The sequence below is a fragment of the Felis catus genome, chromosome E3 (assembly GCF_018350175.1).
Source record: "Felis catus isolate Fca126 chromosome E3, F.catus_Fca126_mat1.0, whole genome shotgun sequence".
In the NCBI taxonomy this organism is placed as follows: Eukaryota; Metazoa; Chordata; class Mammalia; order Carnivora; family Felidae; genus Felis; species Felis catus.
This window is the reverse complement of record NC_058383.1, coordinates 21,289,181-21,309,876: the sequence shown is the minus strand read 5'-3', so window position 1 is coordinate 21,309,876 and position 20,696 is coordinate 21,289,181. Positions and strand designations below refer to the sequence as shown.

Sequence of the window (20,696 nt, the reverse complement as noted above, 5' to 3'; positions counted from 1 at the left end):
GCAAGTCAATTTGACTGAAGTCCAAAAGGGAAAAGGTAGTTCTCAGAGAAGAGGGAGGGTCAGGGGCTCTTGGGTCAGTTATGCTAAAAAAAAGTTCTAAGTAAAATAAATGACAATGAACTCATCATGAATACGAACACCTAAAATATTTTTTTAAAAGCAAAATTTTATTTTATTATTTAAAAAAAATTTTTTTTTCAACGTTTATTTATTTTTGGGACAGAGAGAAACAGAGCATGAACGGGGGAGGGGCAGAGAGAGAGGGAGACACAGAATCGGAAGCAGGCTCCAGGCTCTGAGCCATCAGCCCAGAGCCCGACGCGGGGCTCGAACTCACGGACCGCGAGATCGTGACCGGGCTGAAGTCGGATGCTTAACCGACTGCGCCACCCAGGCGCCCCTAAAAGCAAAATTTTAAAGAATATGAACACCTTTATATGATTTAGCATTTTTCTTTATACAGGTAAGCTGCTCATGATGAAATTGAATCTTACCCTAATTGTACTACTAGGACTCAAAAGAAGGATATGTTTCTAAACCTGAAATTCTACAAGATTGCAATCAGCTCCTGTGGTTTGAACTTCAGAGAGTCTACAAAGTCAATAGTCTTTACAGGGGACTGTCATCCTAGTTCCCGAAAAGCCTCTGATGCCTCCTTTCATTTCTTTCGCTTCTAAATTTTCTATTTTTTTTTTTTTTACTGTTTATTTATTTTTGAGACAGAGAGAGAGAGAGGGAGACACAGAGCGCAAGTTGGGGAGGGCAGAGAGAGAGGGAGACACGGAATCTGAAGCAGGCTCCAGGCTCTGAGCTGTCAGCACAGAGCCCGACGCGGGGGCTCGAACTCACGAACTGCAAGATCAGACCTGCTTCCTAATTTTCTAATTACCATTAGTACCCATAGCATCCTGCCTTCTCTGAGACTTCTTTCCAAGAAGAAGTGATTCCTCACTAATCAAGTTTCCTTTTTCAGCAGATCGGCATAAGCTGGAAAAAGGAAGAGAGGCATGTTTCCGTAATCTCGATGCCTTTCTTCCTAAAACTCCACTGCCTCTACCCAACACCAAGTATTTATTTATTATTTATTTTATTTATTTTTATTTATTCTTGAGCACCTGTTAGGTGCCACGACTTGCAACGGAGGCAGGTTCTAGTGGCTGCTGTTTTATTATCTTGCTGCCCTGATAACAGATCTTCTTAAAGGACAGAGTCGCATTTTCTCAGGCTTTCTAGAGAACATACTAAAAATTAGCTGGGGCGCCTGGGTGGTTCAGTCGGTTAAGCGTCTGACTCTTGGTTTTCGGCTCAGGTCATGATCTCGTGGTTTCATGAGTTTGAGCCCTGAGTGGGGCTCTGCAGCACAGAACCTGCTTGGGATTCTCTCTCTCTCTCTCTCTCTGTTCCCTGTCGGCCCCCTCACCTGCACTGTTTCTGTCTCTCTCAAAATAAATAAATACATTTAAAAAATATTTAAGCTAGGTTATACGTGGATATCTCCAAATACGGATCTGGAAAATTCAAAATGAGTTGAAGATTTAATACAGGTTGCTTCCCCCCCCACCCCCTTTTAAAGCATATACCAGAATTTCTTCAGCTTACATGTTTTCAGTACTCTTGGACTGATGACATGGTTTGTACAGCAGGTTATGAGTCCGAAAGTATGTTGTTCCCTCTCATAAGCTAACTTGTAATTGAACCTCAGCTGAAGTGTGTACCAAACTAACACTTCCTGTTAAGGATGTTGAAAAGTAGCAACGCATTCTTTGATTGAGCCAGCTGAGACGGTTTTGGGGGGAGAGACGGCTGGGGTCTGAGATGCGCCCGCTTCCTGTTTGTGTGTTTGATCCTGGAGCAAAGGCCAGCCTTCAGGACAGCTGCTGGAGCACCCCAATCCACGTTTGTTCACGAGTTTCTTTTGGTCAGGAGACGAACACCATGAACTCTCCCAGTCTCCTTGCTGAGAGGGGAAGGATGCTGCAAAACCTGGCTTGTTGCCAAACCTCCTGGAAATGTCTATTTACCGTGCTTTGCAGAGAGATGTCGATGATTGAATAATGATGCTTGAGTTCTTGACTGCAGCCTGTGGGGGATGCCTCTCTCGTTTGCCACCTGAAAAGCTGCAATTACCAAAATTGCTTATAATGCCTCTCTTTTAGGAGTTCCTATTAGGAACCCCTTCAGGAAAATTCGTGCATGCATTCATTCATTTCTGACTCCTCATGGCCCGTTTGAGCAGACCTGTTCTACCGAAGCGCAACGACCCTGCCTACCAGAAAAGACAACTCATAAATTTGGATGGCTAAGACGAGCTGATCACCTGGGATGAACCCAGTGGCATGCTGGGAGATGTTTGGCAGACAGCTTGCTGAAAAAAATTGAAAGCTCTGATTTGTAGTGTTTGCCGATGTCCCTGGTGTAAATACGGTCTCCGTGGCTGAGTTCGAGCCACCAATGTGATGCCGCTTGAAAGGCGGATCTGGTGGGAAGTTGTGTGCCATGGCCCCCGTGGGTCCTAAGAGCTGGCTGTGTGTGCGCTACACCCAGATGTTCACACCCCTGCTACTGATCTTCTTTTCCTCCTCCCCCTCCCCTCCCCCTCCTTCTTTTCTGACCTCTTAACCCCAGCATTTGCTTTCTTCTCCCTTCCTTGTTCCTGGTTTGAACTCTTAACCTGTTCTGCAGCCGGGACTCAGTTCTCACCTCTGGCTCCTTTGGATTTCTTGTGTGTGATGTTCTCTTTCCAGCCCGTGGGGCTCTCCCTCCTCCTGCCCGGCTGCTGCTTTGGAACTTGCCATTTCAGGACCCGTGGACAGAAACTCCTTCCCAAAGGCTCCACTCTGGGAAGCCAAGTCCCTGCTCTCATTCACAAGGCAGACAGGCTGTGGCTCCCGCAACACAAGCTGGGGGTGGTGGCGAGGGCAACATTCACAACGGACAGCACGGCCATTATCAAGCGAGGGGACTGCGTCAAGGGCACGCCCAAATTCGGATCTCCACCCTGCTGCTGCTTCTTGTATTATCCTGGGCATGGTACTCATCTAGCTGTTTCTGGCTTCTCATCTTTAGCACAGAGGGCCTCATTGGGCTAGTCCTTGATGGAACAGATTTATATTTATAAAGTGCTTAGAATAGCGCCAATCACCCAGTATGTGTCGTGCAAATGGTTGTTAAATAAATGAGACCCATTCCACAAATATTTACTGGGTACCTAGTTTGGGCCAAGTGCATGTAGGAGGCATTGTGGGCACTTTGGAGACCGAAACGGTTTCTTCTCTTCGCTGTTCCCAGTGTAGCTCAGGGAGGGGACGTAACGTGTACACACAAATCACCTCGATGGAAAGAAGAGAGGAAAGTAACAATTACTGAGAATTATGTGGTAGATACTGTGATAGGGACTTAATGTCCATTATTTTACTTAATATAATTTGGTTATTATGTAAGAGATATCATCTTTATAACATTTACATTAAAAAATTGTTAGAAAGACCATGGGGCCCCTGGGTGGCTCAGTCGGTTAAGTGCCCACTTCAGCTCAGGTCACGATCTCACAGTTCATGGGTTTGAGCCCCCCCCCCCCCCCCCCCCGTCAGGCTCTGTGCTGACAGCTCAGAGCCTGAAGCCTGCTTCGGATTCTGGGTCTCCCTCTCTCTCTACTCCTCCCCTGCTCACGTTCTGTCTCTCTCTGTCTCTCAAAAATGAGTAAATGTTAAAATATTTTTAAAAAATTATTAGAAAGACCAACATTTAAAATCATTTGCCTGCATCTTTTTCATGGATTATCAACAGTTCCTTTTGATTATACAGTTTTTTTTTTTTTCCTGATGGGGCATTCATGTTTTTAAATGAATTTTTCCTTTTATTATGGATATTTCAAACATACACAAGATAGACGCAATGATACAACAAACTCCTAGGTACCTGTCATCCAACCTCAATCATTATCAACCGATGGATGATAATTGTTTGATTTGTTCATCTCCCTGCTCACTTCCCCCATCTGAGTTATGAAAAAGGAAAATTCCAGACATCCTATCATTCCACCGGCACCATTCTCATCTTACAGGTGAGCAAAGGGAAGCTTAGAGACTTCAGATGATTTGGTGAAGGTCACACAGCTAATAAGTGGCAAAGCCGGGACCCAAACCTTGGTCTGTTTTACTCCAAAGCTTTTAACTGGAATGCTAAAATATAAGAGAGGCTACAAGAGCTCAAGGGAGGGAAGAAAATGGGAGTTTAGAAGGGAATCCGAGACGGCTTTGCAAAGAAATGGCACTTTAGGCCATAAAGTGGAGGCAGAGACTTTTAAGAGAAATTGAAGAGCTTGCATTAAGGCACAGAGGAAAGCGATTGTGCGTTGAGCGGTGGGTTTGAAGAGTATTATTATTTAATGCGTGGCAAGCAGGTTAACTTGATCAGAATCCTCCAAGGGGAAGGCCTTGTTTAAAATGCTGATTGCTGGGACCCCACCTTGAGGGAGGGACTGACTGTGGTTTGGGGCGTCCAGATCTATTTTTAAGAAGCTTCCCTGGAGTGTCTGATGTGCTCTGCAGTTTGAGGACCACATGGCCGCATTAGGCGCATTAGGCAGGACCAGCAGGACTCTGGAGATAATCACTCAGCAATTTGGCTTTTATTTTCCACTGTCTGTTCAAATCCATTCCATAGCCCTGAGGGAAATCCCAGAGAAGCCCCACGAAGTTCCAGGTCATTGTTAATCAGGTCTCCACTCATCTCAAGCCGACGAAAAGTTTTATTTCAGCAAATACGTCCCATGCAATACTTCAAATTCAGCCGAAAGATTTTTGCAAGGAGAGTGAAAGCCTGGGCCATGCTTGGGCTGGCAGTCTACACTGGGGAAGCAGAAAGCAGGGATCTTTTTCTCCCCCTGGTTCAGACTTCTCCTCTTGTCCCACTCATCAGATTGCTTCCAAATTTTCCAGAGCAGCAGTGGAAGGAGGGAGAGTGTCAGGTATAGAAAAAAATCCTTTCTTTTACTTTAGCACTGCTCTCTGGAGAATCAACTATTTTGGTTTTGCAGATTCCTAAATTGGTCTTCGTATGTGTTTGTCCTGTTATTCAGCTTTGATGCCGAGTTTTTAATTTTAGCAAGCCATTATTTAAATTTCCAAGAGTTCTGCTTATTTTTATGGTTGGCAGCCTAATTTTGATTTAAGAATGTGACATCGACTTAAATAGCTCTTAGTACATTCATTAACTATACTTACGTCCGAGTTCTCTTTGGATTCCCGTGTTAACTTTACTTCATTTGGTGTTAGTTTCTCTTTTACTCAGCCTCCTACCTCTCTTTCATGCTGTTTGCCTCAACTGTTTGGTTGTCTGGATTGATCGGTGTGGGTCTTCCAGTGCAACTGAAAATCACTGGCTCAGGCAGTGAAAGTGGATTATGATCACAGGGGATTTGTCGTGGGAATACATAAGGACAACTGAGTTTTCCTGAAAGAATGCGGAAGATGCTTGCATTCTGGGCAAGGGGACTCCTTATCTATTGGGCCATCTGGAAGCGCCTGGAGGCACTGATTTGCTTCTCGCTCAAGCCCTAATCCTTCCTCATGGGATCCACCTGTGGCAGACCCCCTACTGCATAAAGAGGAATGTTCTTTTACCCGGAGAATCAATAATGCAAGGATGATTCAATATTAGGTTATCTAAATTACCATGTTAATAAATCAAGGGAGAAAAACCATACAATTCAGACAAATGCAAAAACACATTTAGTAAATTTCAAAGTCCAATGCTGATATTAAACATTTGGTTACATTACAAAAATGGACATGTACCCAACATGACAAAATATGTAAAATTCACACACCTTTATACACATAGCAAAAAAAGTCGTTTTTCTTCACAGCAAAACATGAAAGGGAAGGGGAAAAAAAATGACACCTACAGTCACCACTATTAATATCTTTTTAGTATATAGGTAATAAATGTTATATATAAAATTTAAACATAACAGAAACATACAGTGGCAATTGAAAGTCCCTCCTCCCATCATATCATGCTCAGGAAATAACCGATATGAGTATTTTGATGACTTTTCCCCAAATTTTACGTTCTTTAGCAAATACTAAGACTCATAATGTTTTTCAGATGGATTACAAAATAGGATCAAAGAAGCAGCCAACGCACTTAGACAGGAGTGTAGAGTAGCATGATAGTTTCAATTCAGGACACGAACCTGTTGTTGTTTTTAAATTCAAATCTATTTTTTTTTTGAAGTTTTTGTTTTAATTCCAGTTAGTTAACATACAGTATGACCTTCGTCTCAGGTGTACTGTTTAGAGATTCAACACGGTCATACACTGGGTGTTCATCACAGCAGGTGCACTCCTTAATCCCTAGCATCGGTTTCACCCATCTCCCCACCCACCTCCCTTCTCAGAACCGTCAGTTTGTTCTCTATAGTTAACATTCTGTTTCTTTCTCTCTCTCTTTCTCTCTCTCTCTCTCTCTCTCTCTCTCTTACCACCCCCCCACCAACGTTGTTATTTACAGATGTTTCAATTATTTATTGATGTGTAACAAACCACACCAAGACTCTGTGGCTTAAGATAACAACCCTTTTATTTGCTCAAGATTCTGCCAGTTGGAGTGGTTCTTTCTCCTCTCTCTTTCCATGTGGTCCCTCCAGCAGGGGAACCAGACTTCGTACAGGGTAGATCCAGACTCACAAAAGCACAACAGTGGAACTTTCTAGGCCTCCTTAATTCTTGGCACAGTGGAGTGCCATCTCCACTGCAGTCCATGGATTAAAAGGAAGTCACAGGCCCAGTGCAGAATCAATGGCAAGGGACTACACAAGGATGTGAATACCAAGAGGCGTGGTTTGTCGGCATCACAGTTTAACAGACTGCCACCGCAGATGATACGCTTTTGGTTATAGACAACCCAAAAGAATCAACTGGAAGATAATTAGTAAGAATAGGAGAGCTCAGTGAAATGACCGGCAACAGAGCAGTTAACAACAATTATACACCTGGGGGGGCCCCCCCGAGTGGCTCAGTCAGTTGGGCGATCGATTTCAGCTCAGGTCATGATCTCAAGGTCAATGAGTTTGAGCCCCGCGTCGGGCTCTGTGCTGACAGCTCAGAGCCTGGAGCCTGCTTCCGATTCTGTGTCTCCCTCTCTCTCTGCCCCTCCCCCACTCACACTCTGTTTCACTCTCTCTCGAAAATAAACACACATTTAAAAAAATTTTTTAAGGGGCGCCTGGGTGGTGCAGTCGGTTAAGCATCCGACTTCAGCCAGGTCACGATCTCGCGGTCCGTGAGTTCGAGCCCCGCGTTGGGCTCTGGGCTGATGGCTCAGAGCCTGGAGCCTGTTTCCAATTCTGTGTCTCCCTCTCTCTCTGCCCCTCCCCCGTTCATGCTCTGTCTCTCTCTGTCCCAAAAATAAATAAACGTTGAAAAAAAAAATTTTTTTTTAATTTTTTAAAAAGCAATTATATACCTAAGCAATGTTGCAAAGTTTAATAAAATCAGAGATAGTATTTACCATGAAAAGTTTACCATAGTTATTTTTCATGAACATTTATTTAGCCACTACCACATAATGAGTATTATGCCAGGCTCTGGCGATATAGAGGGACACAGAATAGGCACAGATTTAACCCTCATGAAACTTACAGTCTAGAGAAGTGGACATACATTAAACAAAGTCGCGGAGGTAGGAGAGAACTGGTGCATTAGTTAGCTATTGCTGTGATGAATGCTGTGTAACAAATAGCTCCCAGGTCTTAGTGGCCTAAAAAAATAAATACCTATTGTTCTGCTTAAGAGTGTCTATCGCTGGTGAATGCTAGTTTTGCATACAGGGTGGGCCCAGGTCTGTTCTACTCATGTCTCCATGTGAGACCAGCAGCTAATTAGAGTGCTCTCCTGCCAGATGACAGAAATCCAAGCCAAACTGTGCCTGCCCATTTAAAGCCTCTGTTTGCACTGTTTACTTACATTGTGTTGGCTAAAGCAAATCACATGGCCGATTCCAATAACAATGAGACTAAGACGTCTAATTCTATTACAGGGAGGAAGTGAAGAAATAGACATGATGACCTAATTAACCACCATCAGTAATTTCAAAAACCGAGGTAAGTCCACTGGGGCTTGGGTGTCACGAATGAGGACAGTGGTGGGATATTTAAGGTTGAAGTGATTGATAGGTACGGGCCAGATCGTTTACAGCCTTGTTGGCCTTGCTAAGGACGTTGAATTGCATCTAAGTGCAATGCAAGGCCACTGGGGCTTTCAAGCACAAGAGTGATTTGGTCAATTTACCTTTTAAAAAAATGCTGCTGTGTAAAGAACGGAAGAAGAAGAGAGAACATAAAATAGTTATCGCGTTATTGTAATGAGTTAAGATGGTGGCTTGGCGTGGACAAGGAGACTGATAGTGTAGGTGAGGAGAGGTCAAGGCGTTGAGATATGGTATCCTTAGATTTGGTCAGGAGTTGGACGTGAGGTCGAAGGAGAACTCAGGAATGACTCAGGTGCTGGACAACGGCACCAGGTGAATACAGGTGCCCCAATTGCACCGGGGAGGATCTGGCAAAGGAACAGAATGTGACGAGGTAGATTAAAAGTTCAGTTTTGGAGATACTGAATTCCATATTCTTGTGAGACAATAGCCATAAATATCTAGGGATAAACTTAACAAGCATTGTGAAGGATCTATATGAATAAAACTATAAACCTCTATTGAGGGCCATAAAAGAAGATTTGAATCAATGGAGTGTCAAACCTTGCACTTGAATAGGAAGACTCAAAATTGTAGAGATGTCAATTTTCACTAGATAAATCTATAAATTCAATGCAATTTCAATCAAAATTTCAATAGCATTTTTTTTTTCAGAACTGGTAGTGATTACCAGGGACATTCTCTAGAAGAAGAGTAATGAGAAGTAACCTTCTCCATTATATATTAAAATACATTATCAAACAACAAAATTTATAACAGCAGAACATAGACCGAGGGGGTGCACTGATAGCTCGATGGCATGGAATAAAGTGTGGAAATACGGATCCAGGAACGGATGAGGATTTAGTATGTTACCAGGATAGCATGTCCAGGTGGTGAGAGAAGAGACTCTTCAGTAAGTGGCTTAAAGGCAACTGGATAGCTGTTTGGACAGAAAAAGAGACAAGGCAGCATTCATGAAGCTCTACTTTTCTCTTTTTCTCTGCTGTGTACTATTCTATTTCAGTATAGCATGGGTTAGTAAGTTATATTCCTATCGATGTGCTTTTAGGCTCTTCCTTTTTGTTATAAACAATAACGTGAAGAGATAATTCTTATATAGCATCTTGGGACAAATGTGTGAATTGTTCTCTAGTGCAGATGCAGAGATGTGAAATTGCTGGTTCAGAATTGCACGTACTTTTTTTTTTTTTTTTAATGTATGTTCTCGGGTTGGAGCCCCCAACCCGGGGCTTGAACTCAAGACCCTGAGATCAAGACCTGAGCTGAGATCAAGAGTTGGACGCTTAACCGACTGAGTCACCCAGGCACGCCTACTCCCCCCCCAACTCCTTACTATTATTATTATTTAAACTTAATTTTTTTAATGTTTAGTTATTTTTGAGAGAGAGAAAGAGTGCAAGCGGGGAGGGGGGCAGAAAGAGAGGGAGACACAGAATCCAAAGCAGGCTCCAGGCTCTGAGATGTCAGCGCAGAGCCCGACGTGGGGCTCGAACTCACAGACCGTGAGATCGTGACCTGAGCCGAAGTTGGACACTTAACCGACTGAGCCACCCAGGTGCTCTGTTATTATTATTTTTTATTAAGGACTGCTTCATTTCCATTTTGAAATCCCAGACGAACTCCAGCAACAGGGGACAAGAAAACAGGCATGAAATAAGCTCAAATAAAATGGATGGATCAAGTTAATAAAAATAAAAGCAGAAATAAATGAAACAAACAAACAAGGAACAATAGTTGAGATGATCAATAAAACCCAAAGCTGGAGGTTCTGAAAGAATGATATGCACATACCAACTTCCTGCACGTATGATGAAGGCAAAGAGAGAAGACACAACGTGGTATGATGCAGGACGAGAGGGCACGGACACAGAGGAGATTCTTAAAATTAGGAGACTTCTTCGTGCAGCATCCTAGCTGAAGTCAGAGGGTGAGGTAAGAACCGCAAATAAGGAAAGTTGCCGGAGAAATTCTTTTGTAAGCTGGGCTGATGTTGGAGGTAGATATGCTCTTGCAAAAATCTAACGATTTTTCTTCGGCTTTGAATCCTCTATCGTTATTTTTTTGGTTCATGGCTGACTTATATGAAAAATGTCTTTAAACTATTGAATTACCCTCAGAGCGAGATGCTCAAAGGTAGAAACGGACTGACTGCGCGGATAGCAGTCACGTCTTGCTCGTGTGAGGCATAACTTCTTTAACTGGAATAACAAGAGGAATTATCCACGTGGTTTAAATTGTTAGGCCCCCTTTTCCCTTCCTTTCTTTAAAAAGATTTTTTAAAAGATGTAATAGAGCATACATAGCAAATTCACATAATAAATGTATGAATGATATGATCCAGCTATATAACTTCATACCAATCCATTTGAAAACCTAGATAAAATGGACACAAATGTCAAGGAAATTATAAGTTACCAAAAACTGGTCCAAGAAAGCCAATAGAAAACACTTACAAAAAATAGAAATGGTGGTTAAAGGCCCATCTACCAATATGCCCCTCCCTCCCTCAATACTCAAGCCTTTTGTAGTTATAAGTCAAGTTCTACCAAATCTCGGAGGGGAGCTCGCTCACATCTTATATTTCAGAGCTTAGAAAAACACAGGGACCCACCAATCTTATTTTGTAAGGCTAGTTTATTTCTGATTTCAAGACAAGAAACTACAATTACAGGCTAATCTCACTTATGAATGTAGAGGCCAGAACTCTAAATAATACCAGATAATTGAATCTAGTCGTGTATTAAAAGAATAATAGATCTTGATCAAGTAGGATTTATCTGAGAAATTCAAGTTGGGGAATCAATGGAGATATCAATGTACCTTACTGTATTTAGGGATTAAAGGGGGGAAACCATTCCATGGGTACTGGGGAGACGGTTGCTAAAATGCAACATCCTTTCTAGATAGAAATAGAAATAGTCATAAAGGGTGTCTACCATAAATATACAGCAAATATTTTTTTATTGAAGTGTAAATGACACGCAATGTTACGTTAGTACAACATTGTGACTTGACAACTGTATACATTATGCGATGGGGCTACCATCTGTTCCCATGCAATGCTGTTACAATACCATCGACTATATTCCCTGAGCTAATATACAGCAAATGTGACACTTAGTGGTGAATCTTTAGAAACATTGTCATTAAAGTAAGAAGCAACACACCAATGCCTGCTTTAACTACCAATGATTACAATGCTACTGAGGGCCTACCCAAGGCAACAGGATGAAATAAATGTGAGGAGATAAATACTGGACAGGAATATAGAATCTACAGAATGGCATTAACTGAAACATGAGCACAAAGTTCTCTCTGCCCTCTTTGCTGTCAGTGACACTTAAAAAACAAACACACAAACCCAAACCACATAAGGAGCATAATATATTTCCTCTTCTGTAACTCGATTATATACATGGAATATCTCTGTATGGGCACACATACATTAGGTGAATTAATGCAGTTTGTTTAAGTAGGTCCCTACTGATGAATGTTGATTTCTTCCAATTTGCAAGGTGTGTGGGGGGCGGGGGAGGGTGGAGGAATACTGTAAACACTTCTTTGCCTTTGAGTCATTGTATTTGAGGGTTAGATGTCTAGATCTTGAATTGCTAGATTAAAAACAGCCCAGATGTCTTTCAGCAAGTGAATGGGTAAGCACATTCTGGTTTGCTTTGCATTCCAAGCCATGGAATACACCCCAGCGATAAAAAGGAACAGGATACAGGGGCGCCTGGGTGGCTCAGTTGGTTAAGTGTCCGCCTCGGCTCTGGTCATGATCCTTGCAGTTCATGAGTTTGAGCCCCGCGCTGACAGCGCGGAGCCTGGAGCCTGCTTCAGATTCTGCGTTTCCCTATCTCTCTGCCCTTCCCCTGCTCACACTCCGTCTCTCTCTCTCTCCCTCAGAATAAATAAACATTAAACAATTTTTTAATTAGAAAAATTTAAAAATTAAAAAAAATGAATAGACTACACAACTGGGAAGAAACTAAGGAATTATGTTGGGTGAAAAAAGCCAATCCCAAAAGGTTACATGCTATGAAATTCCCTTTATATATAACATTTGTAAGTGACACAATTTAGAAATGGAAGACAGCTCAGCGATTGCCAGGGGATGGGGTGGGATAGGATGTGGAGAGTCATGGGGGGAGGTAGGGTGGGTCAAAAAAGGCAACAGAGATGATCCTTGTGGTGATGGAACTGTGCAGTGTATCTTCATTGTGGTGGTGAATCCTAATGGGGATAGGTGAGTCCAAATGTGAAATTGTATAGCACTAAACACACACACACACACACACACACACACACACACACACACGTACAAGTAAGAAGGGAAATCTCAACCTCAGTGCCAATATCCCGACTGTGATACTGGACTCTAGTTTTGCAAAATATTCTCACTGGGGATACTGGGGTAAAGAGTACACGGGATCTCTTTGTATTCTTTTGTGTGAATCTACAATTACCTTTAAATATATATTAAAAAACTTTAAAAACACCTCGAGTTAAAAAAGGGTATACATAATGTTCAATTTTTATTTTTGGCAAGTTGCCCTCCTGAAATGTGCTTCGCTGTGTACTCTTAATGCCGATAGGGCATATGGGAGAGTCTATGTTCCTCCAAATTTAAGCAACAAAGAAATACTACTTTTGGCATGTCAAACTGGAAGGAATTAAGAGTGATATGTATCCCGCTATTGGCCAGAGTGTGGAAATAGTTACTCTTCAATGTCATTAGTGTGTGCTGTATGTTGGGGTCCCCAGGAAGCAGATTCTGAGGCAGAGTCATGGGTAAGGGCTTTTTTAGAGCACGTTAATGGGACCCACCAGAAGGACAGGTGGAAAGCAGAATTGGGCACAGGGAGAAATTGAGCTAAGACGCAGTCTCAGCTGGGGCGCCTGGGTGGCTCAATCGGTTAAGCATCCGACGTCGGCTCAGGTATTGATCTCACGGTCCGTGAGTTCGAGCCCCGCGTCTGGCTCCGTGCTGATAGCGCAGAGCCTGGAACTTGCTTTGGATTCTGTCTCCCTCTCTCTCTGCCCCTCCTCCACTTTTATTCTTTCTCTCTTTCAAAAAACAAATTAACATTAAAAAAAATTTTTAAAAAGAGACCTCAGCTGACCCTACAGATAGTCTTGATGCGTGGATGACCCTTCCGAGGTGTGTGGGTCAGTTATTGGATGCACCCATTGTGCCAGGACTAGGGTGGCTTATGACAGATACTGACTGATGTCAAGCGGCTGAGCATTCTGTCCCCTAAAGTGTATAGTGCTTTGTCCCTGGTGGATGCTCTGTAATGGATAGGAATATACCAGCCTCTGTGTACTTCCAATATGCACCTACCTTTTCTCTGATGTATCCATCACTCTCCGTTTAGGCCAGGCCAGTCTCTTTGCTCATTGGGTTTACATATATTTACACCTCAGTTCCCTTCTCTTTCCTCCCAAAATAGATGACCAGATGCACCGGTTTGTATTTTTTTGCTGTGCAGACATTGAACTTTTTTTATGAGGTCAATTTATTTATCTGTATTTAATCTTTTCTTTTATGGCCTCTGGATTTTGTGCCACAGTTGGAAAGATTTCCCATTCTGAATTTATTTTAAAATCCATCTTTGTTTCAAGTAATTTTTTTTTTACTTAAAATTTTTTTGTCCTTTTGAGATTTGTTATGATATAAAAGATGAACGGAGGATCTAGAAGTATTCACTCAAAAGGCTAGCCAGCGGTCTCGACACCATTTACTTAATAATTTATAACTTAACCACCAAACTGAAATGTTACCTTATCATATACTGAATTCTCTGATGAAGCTGATGAATAATTTCTTAAATCTTCTTAATACTAAGCTGTCTTTGCATTTCTGAAATGAATCCTACTTGCTCCTGATTTATTATTCTTTTATGTGTTGTTGAATCCTATTCACTAATATTTTATCTAGGAATTTTGCATCTATTTTCAACCATGAAAATGGCCACTCCTTTTTATTTGACTGTGCTGTAGTCTGACTGTTTTGTATAGCAAAAAAGGATTTGGAACTCTTGATTCCAGGCTTAGCCCCAGGATAAGCTGAAAGTACACCTGTTTACAGTGTGTGTGTGTGTGTGTGTGTGTGTGTGTGTGTGTGTGTTTCCTAGAAGGAAACTCTCCAAGTGGTCACTGAGGATTGAGAAGTGGGCTAACACACCCAGTTAACCAATCTCCCCAAGAAGAGAAGGGAGTCCTTACATCGGGAGGGCAAACACTATGTTAGGCATCTACTGCTGCATAACAAACTAGTACAAAGTTAGCAGCTTAACACACATACACGTTTCTCACCGGTTCTGTGGGTCAAGAGTCTGGGCATAGCTCAGCTGGTCTTCTGTCTGGGGTCTCACAAGGCTGCGATCAAGTCATCAGCCACAGTTTGCTTCTTATTAGAGGCTGGACCGTGGAAGGTTCTGTTCCCAGGTCCCTGAGGTTGTTGCCAGAATTCATTTCCTTGTGGCGGTGGGATTTATTTATGACAGCTTGTTTCTTCAAACCCAGTAATGGAGAGAGAGAAGAAAGACCCCGAGTCTGCTAGCATGAAAGAGTCTTAACATTATGTGACATCATCAGGGGAGCCATCACCTTGTCATATCCTATTGGGTGGAAGTCAGTCACCACACCCAGTGGGATAGGGTAATGAAAAGACCTGAATGCCAAGAGGCAGGGACCATGAGAACCACCTTGAAGTCTACCATGCCACCACGTGTCACTGCCCTACCTCTAGCCTGCAAAATCACCCGAGGGAGAGCTTTTATGATCAAAACCTGAATTTGCCGCCAGGTAACTAGAGATCTTACCTGAGCTGAAGAAATTTAGTCTACCTGCCAAATATTTTCCTTCAAAACCCTCGTCTGCAAAATACAAGGGGAAAAAAACCCACCAGACACGTGAGAAAAACCAACATCACAAGAGAGGTATGGAACCCACCAAACAGTGAAACTAACTTCTGAGAAAGGATTAAAGAGGGAAGGTAGAAAAGATTGGCCTTAGTATGAGTTCCTCAGAGAGATTCAGGAGTCTCTCAGAACCGTAGAAAGCCACTAAGAAAAAAATGGGAAATCAGAGGCCCTGAAATTTTAAAGTAGGATTGTAAAACAAAACTCGAGTCAATACGAGGGCTGAAGACTGAATTAGAAAACCGGAAGTAAGGGACTCTTGCAGAACGTGGAATAAAGGATCCAGAAGTGCAAAGCATAAGAGACAGATTAAAAGGGGGGATGGTCCTTACAGTTACACAGTGTATTGACTAGCTGTTCTAAAAGGGGATAGAGAATGAAAGGGGGAACAGATAACAGAAGCGGTAGAAGAACATCTCCTAGAGCTGAAGACAGATGTACAGAGTGCTGAGCAGGGTCACTAATAACAATAAAAACCCACTAGGACACATTAGGTGAACTTTAGTACCCCAAAGATAAAGAGAACATTCTTGAAACTTCCAGAAGGGAAGAAACGAGATTTCCAAGAGAGAAAAGAGAATTAGATTAGCATCAGACTTCTCGGATCCTCAGAGAAAATAGAATTCGAAATTCTGAGAAACTCGTGTCGAACCTGAAATTCTGTATTCAAACTATCAGTCAGGTATGGGGAGAGTAAAGACATTTGTCCTCTCTACAGATATTTAGGAGTTTTATCATTGAGAGTCCTTCTCTGAAAGCATTATTTCAGAATGTACATCAGCAAAAATGAAAATGGACATTCAAAGAGAAGGGAAGATCTGGGACCTGAAAAAGGCACAGTGATAACACAACAAACATTTAAGGGTACAAATTTTGATGGGTAATGCAAACAGGGCAACAATTTAGAGTAAAAACCCAGATGCTTTCCACACGGGGAGTGGGATTGGAGAGCTGGGGGGACAAATGAAAGCTAAGGGTGTCATCAGAAGGAGGGTATAAACATTGATTAACTATCCCTGTGGAGAGAAAAATAAAGTTTAAATTTGTATCTAAGTATTCTCTATATATTTGGAGATATATAGATATAGGCACTCTACAAGTAGAAAAGTTGAGCAAAGAAAACTTGATCAATCCCACAAAAGTTAGAGGGAAAGGGGGAAAAATTAAGACAGACAACCGTAGAAAACATGAAATACAGTGGAGACAATAAACTCAAGTATTAGCATTTGGATTCAATGTAAATGAAATGAAGGGGTGTGTGTGTGTAGATTGTTCGAGTTATTGTACAACTGCTCTTTTATTTGTGTGATTAAAAAATATTTTTTTGGTGGGGCGCCTGGGTGGCTCAGTCGGTTGAGCGTCTGACCTTGGCTCAGGTCATGATCTTGCAGTTTGTGGGTTCGAGCCCCGCGTCGGGCTCTGTGCTGACAGCTCAGAGCCTGGAGCCTGCTTCGGATTCTGTGTCTCCCTCTCTCTCTGCCCCTCCCCTGCTCATGCTCTGTCTCTCTCTGTCTCAAAAATAAATAAAATAGTTAAAAAAATTTTTTTTAAATCTTTTTTTTGAATATAGGGAATAAGCCCTGTTCCTGATCTTGAAGAATTTATCAGTGTAGCTGGGGAATAGGCAGGTACCCACCTGTAATGCCAACCAAGACAGAAAGTAGGGAGGGAGGCTGTGTACTGTGTTGGATGAACACAAAACTCAGCCTTAAAGGTGATAAAACAGGGGATGCTTTTCAATAGAGATGTCCCCAAGCACCTTCTCTCATCAGACTCTGACAGGTCCCCCTCTCTGTCAGGTGGTGGGGAGGGAAGAATCAGGAGGCACTGGGTAAGAATGACAGTGTCAGCCACGTGCCTCCGTTTCAAAGCAATGGAATGTTTTCAATCAGAAAGAAAAATGGAAAAAACAAAACATAAACAACCCGACTTTTCTTATTTCATCCCAACTGGGTTGTCTGTCCCTTTGCAGTTGCTATGACAACAGCAGCTCTCCTTTCTCTTCATTTAGATCTCTTTCCAAATTGAGAACAATGAATGTAAGAGATCAGGAAGTGGGAAAAGCAAGTAGGCATTCAAGGCATTAGTATTATTTACCCTGGAGAAGAGAATGCTAAGAAGTAGCAATTATATTGTTCTGGGCTATTAAAGGTTACTACTACATAGGTAGTTCTCTGCTTGGGCTCAAGATAAAATCAGATTTATTTGCATTGGAGGGAAATAGCTTTTGGGAGAAAAAGTCCCTGATAGAAAGTTCCGCGGGACTGCTTTTCCTCTCCCAGGGTAGATGGTTGAGGAGGCAGTGGGATTTCACATCTTGCAGTGAGGTCACCTTCCCCAGGAAAGGTCTCACTCAGTGAAACAATGTATCATAACAACGACACAGAACTGACTCTAAGTGTTTTTATGTTTAAATATAGAATACCCCTCTAAGTGTTTTGTGCTTATTATCTCACTTAACCTTTGCACCAATCCTAGGAGAAAGAGACCTTTATTTTTCCCATTTTATAGACAAGGAAACAGAGGGTTAGAAAGTGTAGCATCCTGCCCAAGGTCACACAGCTGATGAATGGCAAAGCTGGGATTTGAACTCAGGAAGGCTGTATTCTTTTTTTTTTTTTTTTAATAAATGTTTATTTATTTTGGGAGAGAGACAGAGAGAGAATGAGAGAGAGCGCACAAGCAGGGGAGGGGCAGAGGGAGGGGTGGGGGAGACAGAGAATCCCAAGCAGGCTCCATCCATGCTGCCAGCACAGAGGCCGATGCGGGACTCGAACCCATGAACCATGAGATCATGACCTGAGCTGAAACCAAGAGTTGGATGCTTAACCCACCGAGCCACCCACACGCCCCAAGAAGCCTGTATTCTTAACCAGAGATAGATAATCTGTCTTGTGACAGGTTGCCATTCTCTTGAAACAGATCCAGTTGCCCTGGGGCCTGGGAAAGAATCCGTGTCCAGCCCTAGCAGACGTGAGTTAGCTCTAGTCTTACGGGTCCACTCATTGGGTCCTATAACAACCACTTATTGACTGCCTACTGTATGCAGTACTTAGGTAGTCACTGGGGAAAGAGTGGAGAGCAAGATGGATGAAGTCTTATAGGGCTTACAGTCCAGGAAAAGACCACAACATAGAACCAAACAAATGAAGAAGATAATTTCAGGTACTAATGCATGCTATGAAGGAAATAAAACTGGGCAGTGAGACAGAGGTTAAAGGATGGGTGGGCTGCTGGGGCAGGATGGCTGGGAAGGTCTTTCTGAGGAGGTGAGGGCTTGAATTGAGACCCGGTTGATGGGAAGGAGCCGGCCATGTGGAGATCTGGGAGGAGGACCCTCCAGGCAAAGGAGCGCAAATGTAAATTTGGGAACAAGCAGGACGGTGGCGTCAGATCGTGGTGAACGAGGGTAGGGCAAGTGTTGGAGGTTGGGGGGTGGCCTCAGATGGGTTGGATTGACGGGCAAGGTCACCATTCGGGGTGCGGGTATACTACCGGCATTTAAACATCCTACGGTGCACAGGACAGCCCCCCGCCGAGAGAATTCTCCAGCCCCAAATGTCCGTGGTTGCGAAACCCTGATCTCTGCGTACGGGACTATAGCCTTAGAGGCCAAGGAAAGGAGACTGAATTTTATTCTAAGTGAAAGAGAATCCGTCAGATGACTTGAAGCAGTGGAATGTCTTGACGGGATTTGCATTTCAGAAGATTAACTGTGACTGCTGAATGGAAAATGCATTGTAGGGAGATCAAGAGTAAAAGCTGAGATTTTTGGGTTAGCAGCCGTAAGTAATGGAGGTGGTGGCTTGGTTTAGGGGAGTAGCAGAGGGTAAGAGAGGCAGAGGTGACCAGGCTCACTGATGGGCTGGAAGTGGAGCTTGGATGAGAGAGAGGAATCAGGCACCACCCTCAGGTTGTGCACAACCTGAACAACTGGGCAGTGGATGCTGGCGCTGCATAATTATATGGAGAGGAAGGAGGTTGGTGATAAACGGGAGACACTAGACAGGCTAGGTGTGACAAACCTATTGGCTATACGGGGGGAGATGTCACATAGGCTGTTGGGAATATAGTTACATAAGCGACTTAGGTCACTAAAGTTTCCTCCTTTAGAAAATGAGCAGTGGTCCTAAACTCCTGTGATCCTGGAGCGATACAGCCTGGACAGGGGGGATTGGATTTGATGGACTTTGGCAGCATCATCCAAGTCTACATCTCCCTGAATTTCCTCCTCGGGATACTGCTATGCAAATAGACAACACATGAGGAAATTAGTCCTATTTTGCAGAAACTAAATTATGCGGCCTAACAACTAATCCTCCTAAGGAGCCAGAGTAAGTTGGTAGTTGAATCATCACCTGGGAGCATCCCCAAAACCAGGTGTGGGATCTCCCCGGCAGCCAAGGGAGGTTAATAGAAATAAAATCGCACCATGCCACAAAAGTGGCCGTTTTCATCGGCTGAACCTCCAAGGAGGGGACAGGACCTCGGACGATTGTAGCCTGTGATTCTCACCAATGTCTTTCCCAGCAGCCCAGAGGCTCTGTATCTCCTCCCAGATTCACTGTGATCTTTCCAACAAGGTTTGGAAAGACCGGAAGCAGGTACAATGCCGGGTTTTAAATTTGTAGCTGTTCCTTTGGTGTCTATATCCACGGGCTGAAAAGGGGCTCATTCTTTTGAGGTAACCCGGAGCCAAATGAGCTGAAACATTTTCTGGTTTGTTTTTGTGGAGAAAATGAAATGACATGAGCGGAAAAGAAGAAGGCTGGGCGTTAAGGTCCCTTTATTTGTATTGTTCCGGGGGGTGGGTGGGGGCAGCAGGGTCCCAAGGAACCCACCCCGCCCTCTGCTCGCGTTGAGTGGCTTTCCCCGGCTGTGATGAGGTAACGCCCAGGGGAAATAATCTGACTGTGTTACTGGTAATTAAATGGAGAATGTCGAGTCTCCCAGAGGGCCACTGCTCTTTGGAGAAGCAGAGAGCAATCTCCGCTTGCAGCCCCTCACTGGTGGAAAAGTAAAATGAGCCTTGTTTTGATGAAGTGTCCTAGAGCTAGGGGAACCTCCCGCGAAGGGCACGGTCTCCAAGACGCGCAGAGTGTGTTGTATGGAACCATAAGGTAAGGCAAAAAAGAAAAAAAGAATCTTGGCAGTTAGTTTTGGGAGGGGGGGCTGGATATTAACGTGGATAAGTAATTTCTCAAAGGCTCGACACATGCCAAGTTCAGGAATATGGATGTGATGTTGAAGTAAGAGTCTTCGGAAACTACTTTGGGCTTCTGGGCCATACAGTTTCTGTACAAGTACCCAACTCTGCCTTTGAAGCGTGGAAGCAGCCACAGACCTATGTGACCGAGTGAGTGTGGCTGTGTCTTGATAGATCTTTCTCTACAAAAACAAATGGAGGATAGGATTTGGCCTGCGAGCCATAGCTTGCCAACCTCTGGTTTAGAGAATGGTTCTTATACCTTACTGTATACTGTGTAGGGGCTTTACGCTAATACTGATGCCTGACCGCCCCTCCAGACGTTCTGAGGGTGGTCTGGAGTGGGC

The 20,696-nt window shown here is 43.3% G+C and overlaps 1 long non-coding RNA gene across 1 annotated transcript in view; it reads left to right on the top strand.

Moving 5' to 3' along the window:
* Positions 1–20,696, top strand: part of LOC109495232 — a 221,220-nt gene that overhangs the window by 31,226 nt on the left and 169,298 nt on the right. The window contains exons 3-4 of the long non-coding RNA XR_006591291.1: positions 8,044–8,107; positions 9,832–10,149. This is a non-coding gene — a long non-coding RNA (uncharacterized LOC109495232). The remainder of the gene's footprint in view (positions 1–8,043; positions 8,108–9,831; positions 10,150–20,696) is intronic.